This window comes from Triticum aestivum, chromosome 7D (assembly GCF_018294505.1).
Source record: "Triticum aestivum cultivar Chinese Spring chromosome 7D, IWGSC CS RefSeq v2.1, whole genome shotgun sequence".
Classification (NCBI taxonomy): Eukaryota; Viridiplantae; Streptophyta; class Magnoliopsida; order Poales; family Poaceae; genus Triticum; species Triticum aestivum.
This window is the reverse complement of record NC_057814.1, coordinates 66483647-66503862: the sequence shown is the minus strand read 5'-3', so window position 1 is coordinate 66503862 and position 20216 is coordinate 66483647.

Below are 20216 nucleotides of genomic sequence, written 5' to 3'. Positions count from 1 at the left end.
CAACTTACCCACCATGCTCGATTAACTCCGGCCGGACACACTTTCCTGGGTCATGCCCGGCCTCGGCCAAACAATACGCCACAATCCGACCTAGGCTTAATAGAGAGGTCAGCATGCCGGACTAAACCTATGCCCCCAGGGGTCATGGGCCATCGCCCCGGGAACTCCTGCATGTTGCGAGGGCGGCCAGTGAGCAGACCTAGCTACCTCCTTCAAAAAGGCAGGTGCTTACGCAGTCCAACCCGGCGCGCGTCGCTCAGTCGCTGACGTCTATTAAGCTTCAGTTGATGCATAAGACGCAGAACGCCCATACTATGCCCACGTGATGGTTAGTGCTATCAGGCCAGAGGCCCCTCGAATCAAATATCCAAATCGTAGTGGATTAGGAGCACGCGGTAACAAGCAGAGACTCACGAAAGATGTGACCCCGTTGCCCCATCTCGAGGACTTGCGGCAAGGGCTAGGAATGCCCGGCCACGCCTCGTAATTATCTCGCGGGCACCCTCCAGGTCAACCCGTCTCAACATCACTCGCGGGTACCCCTCAGGGTCGACCCACCTTTCCAAGTAACAGTTGTAAAGTCCAAGTATCCGTGTGTCCAAACATCAGGGGCAAAAACCCGAGGGATCACCCCCGGTGAATTCCACTCGATGTAATCATCAAGGTGAATGTAAGAGGATCCACCCTCGAGGTTCACACTTGAGGGGTTGCACGACAGAGCCGTATCGGAAGTGGTTAAGGAGGAAATCACCCTCGATGACCACGACCGAATAGCTACACTACAGGGTTAACATCAGAAGTGCTGATGAGTTCTCACCCTCGGTACTCGATAGTAACCCAGTAGTGTCGAGCAACTAAGGGGAAAGTGATGTGCGGTGCCGGGGCCTGGTCTTCGATCCCGTTGATCGGGTCTTCGATGATGAAGCAAGGGCAACAAGGACAAGGTGGGGGTCACTGATGGATCACTAACCAACCTATACTAAGCATTTTAGGATAAGCAGGTAGGTAACAATAAGCAGGTTACAAAAGCAGGCTATGCATCAGAATAGGAGCTGAAAGGATCGATATAGTTGACTAGAGGGGGGTGAATAGGCAACTAACAATTTTTAGCTTTTCTTTACCAATTTAAACTTTGCATCAAAGTAGGTTGTCTAGATATGCAACTAGGTGGGCAACCTATATGACGCAATAACAATAAGCACACACGCAAGCAAGAGATACAACACAAACAAGCTTGCACAAGTAAAGGCACGAGATAACCAAGAGTGGAGCCGGTGAAGACGAGGATGTGTTACCGAAGTTCCTTCCCTTGAGAGGAAGTACGTCTCCGTTGGAGCGGTGTGGAGGCACAATGCTCCCCAAGAAGCCACTAGGGCCACCGTATACTCCTCACACCCTCACACAATGCGAGATGTCGTGATTCCACTATTGGTGCCCTTGGAGGTGGCGAACGAACCTTTACAAACAAGGTTGGGGCAATCTCCACAACTTAATTGGAGGCTCCCAACGATACCACGAAGCTTCACCACAATGGACTATGGCTCCGCGGTGACCTCAACCGTCTAGGGTGCTCAAACACCCAAGAGTAACAAGATCCACAAGGGATTAGTGGGGGGATTCAAATTTCTCTTGGCGGAAGTGTAGATCGGGGCCTTCTCAACCAATCCCTAGAGAATCAACAAGTTTGATTGGCTAGGGAAGGAGATCGGGCGAAAATGGAGCTTGGAGCAACAATGGAGCTTGCAGGTGAAAGAGGTAGTCAACTAGAGGAGGAAGACACCCCTTATATAGTGGAAGAACAAATCCAACCGTTATCCACCAACTCAGCCTGCGCGGCGCGGTACTACCGCACCTGGGGCGCGGTACTACCGCAGCGGCACGCGGTACTACCGCACCTGAGGCGCGGTACTACCGCAGGGGCATGCGGTACTACCGCAGGGGCATGCGGTACTACCGCAGGGCCCCGCGGTACTACCGCCCACGCAGCATAGACCAGAACAGCCAAAGGTGCACTGAAGCAGAGGGCGGTAGTACTGCTGGCGCGGTACTACCGCTCACCCTTGCGGTACTACCGCAAGGCAGAGACTTTCCAGGGATGGGAAGGCATGGATATAAAAAATTACATCCGTGGCTACTTCGGCAGAGTTGGAGTCGATGCAAAAACCCGACGCGGTAGTACCGTAAGCCAGCAGCGGTACTACCGCGTGGGGCGCGGATGTAAAAAATTACATCTGCCGCGTACTTGCGGAACTAAGTCAGGGACCACGGTACTACCGCTTACTAGAAGCGGTACTACCGTGGGCCCTTGCGGTACTACCGCACCAGCGGGCGGTACTACCACAAGGTCCTGCGGTACTACCGCTCTAGGGAGCAGTACTACCGCATGCCCTAGTTCGGCAAGCAAGAGCAATATTTGCATAGACAAGGAAAACTTAGGATGCTCCAAAGGCTAGAGGAAAGGAGGTGCAAAGGGAGATGTGTACGTGATGAATCCACCCAACCTTTCCAACGCGGACCCCCTCTTAATAGTACGGCTTCCCTACGACTCAATACCACCGAAGAGAAACGCCGTCTTCCATAGCCTTCGAGGGGGAACCAAAACATCTTGTGCCTAGTCAATATATCTGAAATATTCGATGCACATGATTAGTCCGCAGAAGCATTGTCATCAATCACCAAAACCAACTAAGGGATAAAAATGCCCTTACAATCTCCCCCTTTTTGGTGGATTGATGACAACACGGAATTTGCACGAGAGTATAACGCAAAGAGCGGGGGCAAACCCCAAGTCTCTAAAATATAGACGGGCTCCCCCTAGATGGGTGCTATCTCAATGAGTGCGTTGGACTGCACGGCACACATACTAGGATCAACACTCCCCCTATATTTTATAGACATGGCAAATCTTGCAATAAGGCTAAAGCTAAGCAAGATAGACAGGAGCATAGGTAATTAGCACAAGATAGAGTAAGCTCACTATGGTATGATAGAGTTCATATGTCTTACACCATATGATCGGAAGTCTCACGAGCACAAACCAAAGCAAACGAAATAAACGAAGTTCAACTAACCCAAACACGACACAACTCGCAAATCCTACACTCTCTCCCCCTTTGGCATCGAGACGCCAAAAAGGCAGAGAGGGCACCTACAGCAATAGTGGTGGCTCAAGCGGAGTAGTCACTCGCACGCTCCTCGTCAGACTCTGCAGCTGGGACGGACTCCTCCTCAGACACGGTCCACCGATAACCCTGCTTGTGCAGCCATTCTGCCTCTGGGGTGATGTTAACCTCTGACCAGCTAGAGATGTTCTCGCCAAAGGTCCTGAAAATCCGCTTGTCGCGGTGGCAAGTCTCCTTGGAAGCCACGTGGGTCTGGTACTGCCCCTTTGCCTGCATACAGAACAACATCTTCATCTTGTTCTTCAGTCGCTTAGCCCAAGAAGGCTCAGAGGTGGGAGGGATGTAACCCTCAGAGCTATCATCGTCTGCTGCCTCCTCCTCATCCTCATCTGCATCCATGTCCATGGCAGCCGCAGTATCAACATGAGAGGTAGTGTTGGCCCACTGAGGCTTGATACGGAGGTTGATGGGCTCATGCCGGATCCAACCAGGGGCCTCAAACTCATCCTGAGGGTAGACCCGCTCCCAGGTAGCCGAGATCAACTCAAACAGATAAGGTCCATAGATGGGGACCTTGCGGTTGTAGACCGCAAAGCGAAGCTCATGCCACATGATATGTGAGACATCAAGTGGTAGTGTCTGAGAGTTGCGAGCATCTTCACACAGGAGCATCATATCCACAAGATAGGCATGCACTTTGTCCTTGTCCCCAATGTGTGGGAAGAGAGTGTTGCGGAAGATCCGGTGCATGATGTCAAGAAAGGAGTTGAGTACCCAAGATGACTTGCCATTGGAGAGCCTCTTCTCCACATAGTAGGGCATAAGCTTGTTCTTGTTGGCAGACTCGGGATTGGCATGAGGGCGAACACCTTGGGGTGTGGCGAGCCCCTCATCCGGAACCCCAAGCAAGGTCATGAATTCCTTCCAAGTAGCAGTCAGCTGCCGACCATTGGTCATCCAAGTCATGGTCCTTTCCTCATTGGGATGAAAATGCACTGAGGCAAAGAACTGAGCAAGGATCTCAGGATCATAGTCTTTGTGGAATGAGATGATATGCTCAATGCCAAATTGCTCCACTAGGTCCAAAGCCTCACCAAAGTATTCCCGGTGCGCCTCTTTGCGCATGTGATGCATGTTGATCCACTTCACCTCCACATGGATATTTTGCTTGGCCTTGATGACATCCAGATAGATGAGATTCTGCTGCTTGGTCCAGAATAGATCATTCCCTCGAAAGTTAGCACGAGGGTTTCCATACAGATTGATCTTCCTCCGAGAGATGAACTCAGCAACCGGTATCTCGTCCATACCCTTGGCGGGGTCCTTCTCTTTGGTGGCAGTGGTCTTGGTTCTGCGTTGGGGGGCATTGGAGCCCTCTGCTTCCTCTGTGTTGCGCATACGCTTCGATCCCGTGTCACGGCTTGGATTGGAGCGGCGAGCCGGAGCACCTGAGCCACCACCTAAAACACACACCACAAAACAAACACGCACAAAACACGAGAAGGTTCAATGCAAAGACCATAGCAAAGCAGGAGAAACAAGTAGACATGGCACGTGAGAAGTGCCATAAGAGGGATTTGAGACGACGGTAGTATCGTGTGGTGCGCCACGTGCGGTAGTACATAGTACCGTAGACGCGGTAGTACCGCACCAGCAGGGCGGTAGTACCAGACGTGCGGTAGTACCGCACCTGAAGAGCGGTAGTACCGCACGGTTGCAGATCCGAAACAGCCATGGAGATCTGAGCACAACCGTGTCAACACGCGGTACTACGGTCGATCAAATCCATCACGGGACAACTATAGCAAGTACCAACACTACACAAAACTACTCTCCTACATCCTACTCTTGCATAGATTTGACCTAAAATCTCAAGAATAACTTGCATCTCCCCAAAACCAAAAAGCAACAAGACGAACAGGAAAAGGGAGGGATTGGGGAGAAACCTTGTTCCATGGCAAGAGGGAGTGGTGGGGAACGATCCCACCGGTCGGAATCCGAGGAGAGCGGCCGGAGACGGAGATCCGGCGAGGACCTCCGGCGCCGTTCTTGAGTGAGAGAGAGAGACGGAGTGGGGAGAGAGACGAATGGGTATGGGGGAGTTAGAACTCCCCCTGCCCGTGTTTAACCCCCACGCGCCCTTGATCGTACGGTAGTACCGCATGTCATCGCGGTACTACCGCCCCGGCCGGAAGTACCGCACCGTGGCTTTAGTACCGCTCCCCCAGGCGGCAGTAAAAAATTACTGCCGCGCTGGGTGCGGAAGTACCGTGCGCTCCTCACGCGGTAGTACCGCACGTCATTGCGGTAGTACCGCCCGGGCGGAAGTACCGCACCGAGGCCGTAGTACCGCTCCCCCAGGCGGCAGTAAAAAATTACTGCCGTGCTGGGTGCGGAAGTACCGCCCCCCCCCCTTGCGGTAGTACCGTGGCAGGCCGCGGTAGTACCGTGAGCTCAAGAAAAGACAGTTTCACCAAAAAAAGAGAACACCGAAGCACGGAACCTTCAAGCGAGAGACCACACCAAAGAGCTAACACACTGGACACCACAAGCACAAGCTCGGCACGAGAGAAGAGAGGCAAGAGACAGCACAGACAAAAGGAGACACAAACTCTCCAAGGAGAGGGCGGTGGCCGGAGCCACCTATGTTTGAGTCAAGTGGTATGGCACCACGAAGAATTATCCTTGGGCCCATGACCAAAACTCGTCTTTGAAGCACAAGTACCATCAAAAATGGCTAATGTGAAAGAGTTGATCACTTTATGCATAATGGGGGGGAGGGAGAGTTCATTGAGAGAACAACACTCCCCCTATGTCCATGCCTACACCTAGATTAGATAACAAGTTGAGTGTGGTGGGGTGTGCAAGGGTTCAAGCAACATTGCTTGAATCAATGATATTTAGCTCATGCCTTAACTCGCGAAATCTTGCTTCATCCAAAGGCTTCGTGAAAATATCTGCAAGGTTATCATGGGTGTTGACGTAGTGGAGCTCGATCTCCCCTCGCCTAATGTGATCTCGGATGAAGTGATACCGAATCTCAATATGCTTCGTCTTGAAGTGTTGCACGGGGTTGAGAGAAATCTTGATGGCACTTTCATTATCACACCAGAGAGGCACTTTGTCACAAATGACACCGTAATCCTTTAAAGTTTGCCTCATCCATAAGAGTTGTGCACAACAACTACCGGCTGCCACATACTCCGCTTCGGTGGACGAGAGAGACACACAACTTTGCTTTTTAGAAGACCAACTTACCAAAGAGCAACCAAGGAATTGGCACCCTCCGGAAGTGGACTTCCTATCCACTTTGTCTCCCGCCCAATCGGAGTCCGAATACCCTACAAGCTTGAAGTTTGCTCCTCTTGGGTACCATAAGCCAAAGTTTGGGGTATGAGCCAAATATCGAAAGATTCGCTTGACCGCCACAAAGTGGCTTTCCTTAGGTGCGGCTTGAAACCGTGCACAAATTCCCACACTCAACATGATATCCGGTCTAGATGCACAAAGGTAAAGCAAGGAACCAATCATGGAGCGATATACCTTTTGATCCACCGCTTTACCATTGGGATCGATGTCAAGTTGGCACTTGGTGGGCATTGGAGTGGACGCCGGCTTGACATCACTTAGCTTGAATCTCTTGAGCATGTCTTGAGTGTATTTGGCTTGGTTGATGAAGGTTCCTTCTCTTCTTTGCTTTACTTCGAAACCGAGAAAGAACTTCAACTCTCCCATGGAAGACATCTTGAACTTTGAGGTCATGAGTGCGGCAAATTCCTCATTGAAAGCTTTGTTAGGGGAACCAAAGATAATGTCATCAACATATAGTTGGCACACAAACAACTCCCCTTTGACCTTCTTAGTAAAAAGAGTGGGGTCGATTAGCCCAACTTCAAACCCACGATCTTGTAACAACTCGGTAAGGTGGTCATACCACGCACGTGGGGCTTGTTTAAGGCCATAGAGTGCCTTATCGAGTTGATACACATGATCGGGAAAGTAGGGATCCTCGAACCCGGGGGGTTGCTTGACATAAACCAACTCATTAATAGGACCATTAAGAAAAGCACTCTTCACATCCATTTGTTGCAACTTAAAGTTGTGATGAGAAGCATAAGCAATCAACAAACGAATAGATTCAAGGCGAGCAACGGGAGCAAAGGTTTCACCGTAGTCGATACCCTCGACTTGGGAGTAGCCTTGTGCCACCAATCGTGCCTTGTTGCGGATGATGGTCCCATGAGCATCTTGCTTGTTCTTGAATATCCACTTGGTTCCAATGACATTGTGGTTCCCCGTTGGCCTTGGCACTAATCTCCACACCTTGTTGTACTCGAAGTTGTTGAGTTCTTCATGCATGGCATTAAGCCAATCCGGATCTTCGAGTGCTTCATATACCTTTTGGGGTTCAACACAAGAGACAAACGCGTGATGTTCACAATAGTTTGCCAATTGTCTACGAGTGCTTACCCCCTTTTGAATGCTTCCAAGCACATTCTTCATGAGATGACCCTTGGTGGAGAGCTTGGATGCAATCTTGGCGGCACGACGCTCCAATTCCTCCTCGGTGGTGAGTTGAGGAGCGGTCACTTGATCATCTTGAGCGCCGTCTTGAGCTTGTTCTTGATCTTGAACTTGCTCGGGGGAGAGAACTTGACCTTGGGCATCACTTGGTGTGTCAACACCGTCTTGAGCATGATCTTGCCCTTGGTCTTGTTCATGAGGTTGAGGGCCTTCACTTTGTTCTTCGGAAGCGTGTGGGCCTTGGGTTGGTGATGGCTCCACTTGAGTGGAGCATTGTCCTTCTCCTTCGGCCACAAGGGGTTCCTCAATGGGTAGGATAAAACCAACACCCATTCTTCTTATGGCTTGAGGAGGAATTTCATCACCTACATCACAAGTGCCACTTTGCTCCACTTGGGAGCCGTTATTCTCATCAAACTCCACGTTACACGTCTCCTCAATAAGTCCCGTGGATTTATTGAGGACACGGTAAGCATGAGAGTTTGTAGCATAACCAACAAATATGCCCTCATAAGCTCTAGCCTCAAATTTAGACAACCGAACACCTTTCTTGAGAATGAAACACTTACACCCGAACACCCGAAAGTACTTGAGGTTGGGCTTGTTACCGGTGAGTATCTCATATGGAGTCTTGTTCAAGCCCTTGCGGAGGTAGAGCCGATTGGATGCATGACACGCGGTGTTGATGGCTTCGGCCCAAAAGTTGTATGGAGACTTGAACTCCGCCATCATGGTCCTTGCCGCATCCATCAACGTCCGGTTCTTCCTCTCCGCAACACCGTTTTGTTGAGGGGTGTAAGGTGCGGAATATTGATGCTTGATCCCCTCATCACTAAGAAACTCATCCAAGGTGTAGTTCTTGAACTCGGTGCCGTTGTCACTTCTTATTGTCAAGATCTTTGCATTGTGTTGACGTTGGGCTTCATTTGCAAAGTCAATGACGGTTTGTTGGGTCTCACTCTTCCTCTTGAAGAAATACACCCAAGTGTATCTTGAATAGTCATCCACAATCACCAAACAATACTTCCTACCCCCAAGACTATCAAATGATGGAGGCCCAAAGAGATCCAAATGAAGGAGCTCCAAAGGCCTCTTCGAGTAAATGAGAGTCGTGGGAGGGTGAGCCTTCTCATGTAGCTTTCCTTCGATACAAGCACTGCAAGCACGATCTTTAGCAAAACTAACATTCGTTAGTCCACGGACATGGTCCCCCTTGACAATACTTTGCAAAGATCTCATATTGACATGGGCTAAACGGCGATGCCAAAGCCATCCCACGTCAACTTTAGCCATTAGGCATGTCGCGGTCTTAGTGGGTCGCTCCGAAAAGTTAATCACATAGAGACCGTTCTCGACATGCCCAACAAAGGCTACTTTAAGAGTCTTGCTCCACAAGAGGGCCACGGTATCAATATCAAAGAAAGTGGCAAAGCCCATGATTGCAAGTTGACGAACGGAAAGTAATTGTATGCAAGGGACTCAACAAGCATGACCTTCTCGATCGTGAGATCATGAGAAATGACAACTTTGCCGAGTCCCAATACCTTAGAAGACGAGGCATCACCCCACTCGACATTGGTGGGCATAGATGGAATCTTTTGCACGTCCACCATCAAGTCCTTGCTTCCGGTCATATGATTTGTAGCTCCACTATCGAGCAACCATGATCCCCCACCGGAAGCAAACACCTACAAGAGATCAATGCTTGGTTTTAGGTACCCATTTTGTAATGGGTCCTTCGATGTTAGTAACAAGGGTCTTAGGAACCCAAATAGACCATTCAATATACTCATGAGGAGAACCAACAAATTTGGCATAAACATGCCCATCACTAGCACGGCATAGCACATAAGAAGGATTAAAGTCACCGGCTTTGTTGGAAGGGGTGGCATTGCCCTTCTTGACACCGCCACCCTTTGCATTGTTCTTCTTCTCCTTGGAAGCAATCTCTCCCTCCTTCACAAAAGTTTGCTTGAGAGGAGGAGGTCGTTTGGTCTTGTCATTCTTCTTCTTGTTCTTGGGATTGGGTGCGAACCCAATCCCCTCCTTGGCCACAACTTCCTTTTGATTGCTCAAAAGGTCGTTGAGGTTCTTCTCACCTTGTATGCATGACACAAGGCCTTTCTCAAGTTGCTCCTTCAACTTAGCATTCTCCTCAACAAGATGCACATGCTCACAACAAGGGTTAGTAGCATTTGCATTATCAATTAACACCATATGAGGAAAGGTGGCTTTCTCCTTAGTTAGCTTCACTTGGAGTTGATCATGAGACTCCTTGAGGCTAGCATGAACACCCTTCAAGACTTTGTGAGCCTTGTCGAGAATGTCAAACTCCTCTTTGAGTCTAGCAAGATCAACCCCAAGCTTTTCCTTCTCGGAGTTTAGCACGCGAGACACAACAAGAGCATGATCAAGATCTTTCTTTAACTTAGCATGATCATCGTTGTGTCACTCCTCAAGAGCCAAACGAAGACCACAGTCTTCGTCAAGAGCATTGGAAAGATCCGAAATCTCATCGGCATAGTCACGACTATGCCCCTCCATCTTAGAGATGGTATCTTCGTGAGCCTCAATCATGTCATTGGCTTCACCAAGTTGTTCCAAGAGAGCAACGAAGTGCTTCTTGGATTTACCCTTGAGTTTACCCATAAAGGTCTCAAACTCATTCTCCTCCACATTTGTCCCCTCATATTCATCAATGCTATCCATCGAAGAAGGATGATTAATGATGGTAGTTTTGATGTTGGGGGTTACCTTGTTGGTGGCTTTAGCCATGAGGCACTTGGCGGTGATGTTCTCATTGGGTGAGTCGAAGAGAGACATCTGTGGAGTCATCGCAATGGCAACGGAGGCCATGGCAACCGACTCGCCATCTTCATCATCGTCGTCATCCTCGTTGTACTCTTCTTGTACCACCAATGCCTTGGGAGGAGTCTTCTTGGTGAAGTTGCTCTTGTTGGGGAACGACTTGGCCTTTTCCTTTCGGATGAGCTTGCCACCATTGTCTTCCCTCTTCTCGTAAGGGCACTCCGCAAAAAAGTGGCTCACATTGCCACAATTGAAGCAAGTCCTCACTCGTTGCTTGCCCTTTGCGCCACTTGAATTGTTCTTGTTGAAGTTTGGCCTTGAGTTCTTCTTGCTCCAAAATTGCCTTGAAGCAAGAGCCATGTGTTCATGATAGGCATACTTCGTATCTTCGAGGTTGCTCTCCTCTTCTTCCTCTTCATCCTCTTCCTCCATACTCACCTTGGCCTTTAGCGCAAGGTTGGCCTTCTTTACTCTTTGAGAGCGAAGAACCGCATTGTCGGCGGTCTTGTCCAAGATGCTCATAGCAACGAACTCATCCAACACTTCACTTGAGGACAAGGTGTGGAAGTCCGGCCTTTGACGAATGACGGAGGACATGGCTTTGTGGTAGGGCATCATTGCCTTGAGGAATTTGCGCTTGATCCAATTGTCATCCGTGTCCTTACTTCGATGATCTTGGAGAGAGACCGCGAGTTTGGTTACTCTCCGATAAAGCTCACGAGGTTCTTCATCTTCTTTCATTGCAAACTCATCGGCTTCATCTTGCACCACTTCATAGTTGGAGCGTTGAATGCTTGCGCTTCCCCGATAGAGGGAAATCGCTTGTTGCCAAGAATCTTTGGCAATGGTGTAGGGCCGGAGATGATGAAGATCTTCGGGTGGGATTGCTTCTTGGATGATGAAGAGAGCATTCTCATTGAATTGATGGTCCAGGACTTCTCTTGGAGTGAAGTTGCTTTGGTCATGCGGATAGAAACCTTCTTCAATGATTCTCCAAAGGTTAGTGTTCACATGATTTAAATGATGCTTAAAACGATAGACCCAAGAATCAAATTCTACATTCTTCTCAATCTTAGGGGCCGGGCCGGCATGATTCAAATGAGTGGAAGGAAGCGGTCCACCATAGACAAGTGGAGGTTCCACATGGGCAAAGATGCCGGTGCCATTTTTACCACTAGAAGAAGGAGCTTTCTCGCTAGTAGCTCCCCCTTGTCGGAGGTAGCATCCGTCACCTTATTAGCGGGATCACCCACTTTCAACGGTGCGGTGGGAAGTTTAATCCCTTCTAAGAATTTATTAAACATGCTTTCGACCTCGGTCGTCATGGAGGTTTTCAATGTGTCCAACGCCACATTGAATTCCTCACGAGAGACCGCGGTTCCCCCATCTCCCGTAGACGAGACCGGATTCACACCGGAGTGCTCCTCCACACCGTCTACGACGTCAACCATACTCTTCGGACGGTAAAGTCCTTAATAAAGAGACGAGGCTCTGATACCAATTGAAAGGATCGATATAGTTGACTAGAGGGGGTGAATAGGCAACTAACAATTTTTAGCTTTTCTTTACCAATTTAAACTTTGCATCAAAGTAGGTTGTCTAGATATGCAACTAGGTGGGCAACCTATATGATGCAATAACAATAAGCACACACGCAAGCAAGAGATACAACACAAATAAGCTTGCACAAGTAAAGGCACGAGATAACCAAAAGTGGAGCCGGTGAAGACGAGGATGTGTTACCGAAGTTCCGCGTTGGAGCGGTGTGGAGGCACAATGCTCCCCAAGAAGCCACTAGGGCCATCGTATACTCCTCACGCCCTCACACAATGCGAGATGCCGTGATTCCACTATTGGTGCCCTTGGAGGTGGCGACCGAACCTTTACAAACAAGGTTGGGGCAATCTCCACAACTTAATTGGAGGCTCCCAACGATACCACGAAGCTTCACCACAGTGGACTATGGCTCCGCGCTGACCTCAACCGTCTAGGGTGCTCAAACACCCAAGAGTAACAAGATCCACAAGGGATTAGTGGGGGGATTCAAATTTCTCTTGGTGGAAGTGTAGATCGGGGCCTTCTCAACCAATCCCTAGAGAATCAATAAGTTTGATTGGCTAGGGAAGGAGATCGGGCGAAACTGGAGCTTGGAGCAACAGTGGAGCTTGGAGGTGAAAGAGGTAGTCAACTAGAGGAGGAAGACACCCCTTATATAGTGGAAGAACAAATCCAACCGTTATCCACCAACTCAGCCTGCGCAGCGCGGTACTACCGCACCTGGGGCGCGGTACTACCGCACCTAAGGCGCGGTACTACCACAGGGGCACGCGGTACTACCGCAGGGCCCCGCGGTACTACCGCAGGGCCCCGCGGTACTACCACCCACGCAGCAGAGACCAGAACAGCCAAAGGTGCACTGAAGCAGAGGGTGGTAGTACTGCTGGCGCAGTACTACCGCTCACCCTTGCGGTACTACCGCAAGGCAGAGACTGCCCAGGGATGGGAAGGCACGGATATAAAAAATTACATCCATGCTACTTCCGCAGAGTTGGAGTCGATGCAAAAACCCGACGCGGTAGTACCGTAAGCCAGCAGCGGTACTACCGCGCGGGGCGCGGATGTAAAAAATTACATCCGCCCCTTACTGCCGCGTACTTGCGGAACTAAGTCAGGGACCACGGTACTACTGCTTACTAGAAGCGGTACTACCGTGGGCCCTTGCGGTACTACCGCACCAGCGGGCGGTACTACCGCAAGGTCCTGCGGTACTACCGCTCTAGGGAGCAGTACTACCGCATGCCCTAGTTCGGCAAGCAAGAGCAATATTTGCATAGACAAGGAAAACTTAGGATTCTCCAAAGGCTAGAGGAAAGGAGGTGCAAAGGGAGATGTGTACGTGATGAATCCACCCAACCTTTCCAACGCGGACCCCCTCTTAATAGTACGGCTTCCCTACGACTCAATACCACTGAAAAGAACCGAAGAGAAACGCCGTCTTCCATAGCCTTGGAGGGGAACCAAAACATCTTGTGCCTAGTCAATATATCTGAAATATTCGATGCACATGATTAGTCCGCAAAAGCATTGTCATCAATCACCAAAACCAACTAAGGGATAAAAATGCCCTTACAGGAGCAAACAATAACAATAGCAAAATCTAATGCAAGCATGAGAGAATGGAATGGGCGATATCGGGATGATCAAAGAGGGGGCTTGCCTGGTTGCTCTGGCAAGGAGGGGTCGTCGTCAACGTAGTCGAACACAGGGGCAGCACCGGTCTCGGGGTCTACCGGAGAGAAGAGGGGGAAGAAACAATAAATATAAAGCAAGCAAAGCATAACATGACAACGGGTACAGCTAGACATGTTCTAACACAGTGCTACACGATATAGGTGGAGGGGAAACATCCGGGAATGTTTTCCCGAAGTTTGGCATTTTCGGACAAACGAAACGAAAGGGGAAGGTTGCATGTTCTCTATGATAGGGACGTGAGGCGGACGAACAGACTGCGTATGCAGATTCGTCTCGTCGTTTTGAGCAACTTTCATGTATAAAGTTTTTCGGTCCGAGCTATGGTTTATTTTCTATGAATTTCTAAAGTTTTAGCAAATTTCTGAAATTACTATTAATTATTAAATCCGACAGAAAATGGAAGATGATGTCAGCATGAGGTCAGAGTGATGTCAGCAGCCAACTTGACCTATTGACCAGTCAAACTGACAGGGGGTCCCACTATCATAGACTACTTAACTAATCAGGTTTAATTAGACTAATACGTTCATTAGGTTAATTAAACAAAGTTAATTAAGTTAATTAATTAATTAACCAATTAATTTTAATGCATATATTTTTATACACATTTTTTTAACAACACAGGGGGTGGGCCCCGGCTGCCAGTGGCGGGCGTTTAACGGGTGCGACTGGGGCGTGCCCGTTGGGGCGGACAGGGGTGACAGGCCCTGGCCTCGGGCGCCGGACGGGGCGGCCAGAGGTCGCCGGGCGGGGGCCACGGGGGGAGGGGGTTGCCGGAGTGAGGCGAAGCGGAGCGGCGAGCTGCGGGTGACGGGTGGTGGGGATGCGGTAGCGCGGGCGCGACGACGGACGGCACAGGGGCCGGCGAGCAATAGGGGTATGCGGAGGCGCCGGCGAAGCTAGCGGCATGCGACGAAGGAGGAGGTGTGCAGGCGAGGGAGGTAGCGGGTGCGCGCGTGGTCGAGCGCGGCCCAGTGCGAGCAGGCGGTAGCAGCAGCGGGCGTGCGGGGGGAGGTAGGAGCGGCAGGGAGCGTAGGCAGCAACGGCGGAAGCGGGCCTGGGCGCGGTCGGGCGCAACGGTGGGGCGGCGACGCACAGCGGGGCGAGGCGGCCGTCGGAGCTTGTACGCAGGTGGCGCGAGGGTGGGGACTGGCGTGGTCAGATTCATCGACGGCGTCGGGTTCCGAGGCGGTGCTCACACGAGTTCGGCGGGAAAGGCGCTACGATGACTACATCGAGCAACGGGGAGAGAGGGAAAACGAACGGCGGCTCACAGCGGTGCTCGCAGCCGACTTGGGGAGGCCGAGGTGCAGCGACGGTGGCGGATCGACGGGGCGGAGGTAGATGACGACGACGATCCAGCGATGGAGTGGCCTCCGGCTGGTTCTCGTCAGCGTAGAGGACGTAGCAGAGCACAGCGGGCTGTGGGGCATGGTCCCCGGGCATGAGAACGACGTAGAGCGCGCGGGTGAGGTGAGGCATGTCGACGGCGGCTCCGCCTTGCGCGAGGAGGAGAGAGCGGCGCGAGGTTGGAGAGGGAAAGGGGGATTAGGGTTCCAGAGGGGTCGAGGGCGGGTCAAGTAGGCGCCGGGGAGGGTTGGATGCTCGGCACGTGGCCATCCATGGCCACGGACGAGCGCGCGGCGTCCACCGAGTCTCTGGTGAACAGGGGAAGAAGAAAACAGGGGAGTCCAGCTGGGCTCCACTGTTCACTGGGACGGTTAAGTGCACAGTGCAGTTTAGTTGGGCCATTTTCTATTTTCCCTTTTATGTATTTCAGTTAGCCACTGTTCATATTTATTTGAGTGACAAAAATGAATTTAGTCAAACTTGAAACTTGGCACACAATTCGAGAACAACATTGTGGTGTTGCATAAAATGTTTTAGAGCCAATGTAATTGTTCAAGCACTTTTAGAAATTGAATAGGTCAATTAATATGCTGTTGGGCCACTTATATTTTCCTAGGGATTAAAGGGAGAGCCAAATGATGTTGGTTGCCACCTTATAATTAGCTAGTGAATATTTGCAACCCAACGAACATTTTTGTTTTGACATTTGAAAACTTTATTTGTTTGACTTTGTTTTAAAATTTGAACTGGGTTTTCGAACCGACGCAAGTTTAACAATAGTAACCACGGTGACGTGGCATCATTAGCAGAGGATTATTGTAGCTTAATCATCCGGGCGTCATAGTGATACCATCCACGGGGTAGCTAGCAGGAACCGTGAAGACAGGCTCCAGCTGAAGCAGGTCGGTGGAAGCCACGCCGCTTCTCCGCTGAGATGGCGGGGTAGCTTCGGCAGGTCGCTTGCTGCGAACTGCTTCTCGTTCCTCTAGCCCTTGTACCCTTGTGTGCAGCGCCTGGAGTTGGGTCTGCTCCACTTTCTTCCTCCTCTCCTGGCATTTGTAACCACCTGCGTCCGGAAACCCAGCCTTCCACGAAAAGGAGCCTGGCGTGCCTCGTGTCCGTCCAGGGTGCTCAGGATTCCCGAGGGCCATTGTGAGCTCGTCGTTCTCTCTGTCTGGAACGAACGTCCCTTGCTGCGCTGCATCGATATACTGCTGAAGCTTCTTGACGGGTATGTTAAGTTGGTCGTTCGTCCAAACGCACTTCCCTGATACAGGGTCCAAGGTTCCACCAACCCCGGAGAATCAAGTCCGGCAACGGTCTGGCCAGTTCAATGTCTCTGGTTCGACCCCTTTATCAAGCAGGTCATTCTCAGCCTTGGCCCACAACGGCCGGGCTTTGAGGTAGACACCTGACCCCGTGCGATGGTCAAGCTGCTTCTTCGCAGCATTTTTCTTGTTTGTCACTGACATCTTCTTACTCTTGTCCGATGTCTTGTGGGCCACAATTGCGGGCCAGTGATCTCTAATCTTCTCATACCGGCCGGTGAATTCTGGTGTCTTTTCTTGGTCGACAAACGATGTTTTTGCTCATTCTTCCACCTCCTGAATAGATCTGCCATCTTCTTAAGAGCATGAGACTTGATCAATTGCTCTTTAACTGGCTTCTCCGGATCCTCCTCTGGCGGTATGGTGAAATTTGCCTTCAGCGCGGTCCAAAGATCATCTTTCTGCATATCGTTGACATAAGACACCTCAGGGTCTTCCTTCTTAGGCTTAAACCATTGGTGGATGCTGATCGGGATCTTGTCCCTAACAAGAACCCCGCACTGAGCAGAAAATGCATCCTTGGTCCGGATGGGTTCAATCGGTTGGCCATCGCACGCGATTGCTGTGATCTCAAACCTTTCATCCGAGCGCAACTTTTTCTTCGGGCCTCGTTTCTTTACTGAAGTTGTGCTCGATCCGGAGGGCTAGAAAAAAGAAGAAAGACGAGAGTTAATTAATATGTGTACATACCAAAATAATGAATGCATCAATTAGCTAGTCAGCACAGGCTTAATTAATATATATACCTGGCCGGACTCTATTCGGTCACCGGAGCCGTCATCACGGTCTCCTTCTTGCACCGGCATTCGGTCACCGGAGCCATCAAAATCATATCTTTCCTCCTCCATTGTTCGATCACCGTAGCCTGCTTCTTCACCCTGTCCTTCCAGACCATCATTGTCATTAAGATACGACAAGACATCAGCTCCGGCTAAGATTATGTCCCCCAACACCTCTTCTGCTGCCTCATCTCGTCCGTGCTCCATTGTTTCTGCAAATATTACAACATGGCAATTATTATACAAACATGACAGCAGGTGGATATATTAGTGGCAAACATAGACCTAGCTACCTAATCACAACAAGGAATCATATTAGTTGCCTCGACGCTTCTCTAGGGTTTGGGGTGGCCTCGGCAATGCTTCAAGGGTTCGGGTGGCCTCGACGACAACGCTCTTTTAGCTTGGTAAATTTGGGTGGCCTCGGCAACGCTTCAAGGGTTCATATGCAAAAGCCATGGATTTCTTCAATAATTTGACACGAGCTAGGCAACCTCTCGACCCCTTGGCCCCTCGACGACCCTCGACCCTGCCGGGGATATACCCCGTGGCGTAAACCGGCCGGAAGTATAATCCGGCCGGACTTGACGGTTTATTTGAGATCCTGCTGATACTTGGCGATTCACTGGCGACCCGCCCTGACCTGGCGGTTTACAAGCAACCTTCCTGGACATTATGATTCACTGGTAACCCGGCGGGCGGGACAGACGGTGACAAGGCCCAAGGCCCAGAAGGCCGGTTCATGATTATGGTGGGCCGGTTTAAGAGGAAAGGCGTGAGGAATATTTTACCTTACAAGGAGTTAAGACCAGGACTTGTATCCGGTTTGTATTAGAGATAGACTAGTCCTAATCCTAATAGGACACCACATGTAACCCGCCCCTTCAACATATATAAGGAGGGGCAGGGCTCCCCAAAGAGGGACAGGCAACAATCAATAATCTCTAGGGCTAGACACAATTAGAGGAGAGCCGGTTTACGGCGACTCCCTCATGAGCGTAATGAGATCTAGCCTCAAACAGCATGTAGGGTTATTACCGGATGATGTTTCCCGGGGCCCGAAACTGTCTAAATCCTCGTCTTGTGTTGCGTCTCTCGATTCCGCTCAACCCCTCTCAAGCTACTATATAGATGCGCTGGCCTCATGACTAAGTCCTCACCCTAGGACATCTGCCGTGACAATTCCACGACAGTTGGCACCCACCGTGGGGCTGGCGCACGGTGGTGTTGAGATCTTGGAGGGATCTCTTCAGGGATTGAGAAGTTCGTGATTTGCTGGATGGAAAAGAACCGGCGCAGAAGTTTACATCGTCGAGGAACAGTCAAACGGTATACTCGAGATTCAAGATCAAGAGAACATTAGGGCTGGATCGTTGCTACGGCCATAACTCGCCGAGATCAAGAGAAGGAATTATTCTCGTCGAAACCAAAACTACCGCTACAAGAGTTGTCAGTGGAGAATCGGCGAGCGGGTCCGATGACTACTGTGTCGGGCGGCCGTCCGATCGGCCACGTACGAGTGATTGCTGTCCACGAAGATTTCAATATCCCAAGAAAGTCCGACACGGTTCGTGGAATACGATTGAAAGTGGCCAAAGATTGCAGCGTTTTCCTTAATTAGCGTGGAGGGACCCGCACCGGGAAAACCGTCACTCACGTAGGCATCAAATCCCCTCAGCCAGAAATTACCAAGGCAACGTTTTCACCGCCGGGTCAACCCTGGTTGAACGGCCGCACCAAGCCACCGTCGTTTCCCTGCAGTTTCGTCTGAACCGTTGGTCTGTTCTGAGTCAACTTCGCGTTTTTAAACCGGACCAACTCCGAGTCGCTGCTGCTCTACGTCCACAAATCCCAGGCCGTAGCAATCAACAGTGTGCTGCTACCTTTTCCTCTGCCACGAAGGCACTACAGATCACAGCAAAAGACAGTCTATCACATCAAGCCAACATGGCACCAGATGTTGTTGCTAGTACGCAAGGAGTCAAAGGGCAAAGTACTATGGATCAGCAGCAGTCATCTACATCTAAGAAAAAAGGCTGCAGCCTGACCGCCGTCCCGTGTCTCCATGGCAGTTACTTTCCAAAGACTTGCTACTAGTGCTAATTGAAACAGAATTACAATGGCACGATCTCCAAGAAGGAACATCATCCATCACGTGAAAGACAAGACTAGTCAAAGTGATGAATCAATTACTCCATTACTGCTACACAGCGACGACGCTAAACTTGTTATGGTCAGACGCCGTTCCTGCTGTCCGATGAACGCGTGAAGGGCCCGACAGTTTGCAGTTCAACATATGTTGACGCTGGAGGCCGTGCAAGCATCTGTACCAAGCCAGGCTACCGGAAAATTCATCCAACACCAGCATCCTTGTTTATTTGACAAAAATGCCAGGTGCTATTTATCTTATTTATTTTTAAGCACATATTAATTCATCCGAAACAAAACTACTTTGCACTGCCATATTTTATATGCAGGAGAATTATCTATTACAAAGTGGTATTACGCCGACATCATTTTCAGCCAGATGGTCGTCATTACTCAACGGATTCCCGCACCGGTTTACAACGCCGTGGCCGTCTGACGTGGCCGACCCGCCTGTGAGCGATTTCAACTTCACCTAGTGATCATCAATTTCATGGCGGGTTATTTCTGGCCTGGCACATCAGGTGATATCCATCTAAAATATATTTTATTGGCACATATTATTTTTGTCAAAAGAGCAGTTTATCGTTGCCGTGGTCTGCAATATTGTATGCAAGACAATTATTCACTGCAATAATAAGGATCATGGATATATGACTCGTGCTACTATTATGATGCGCTATCATCTGGTCCAAGACCTACATATGTGCATGCCGCCGCTTCTTCGGCCCAATTTATATCAACACGACGTGGCTGACTCGCCCGTACGGTTTATCGCGTTCGCGATTGACTTGCCCGTCCACGCTGGTTTACAATGCCGCGGCCGATTCATCTGTCCGAGCCGTCTCTGATACTACGGTCGTCTTTTCTGTCCGTCTCTCGCGGCCTGGTCTACATCAACATACCGG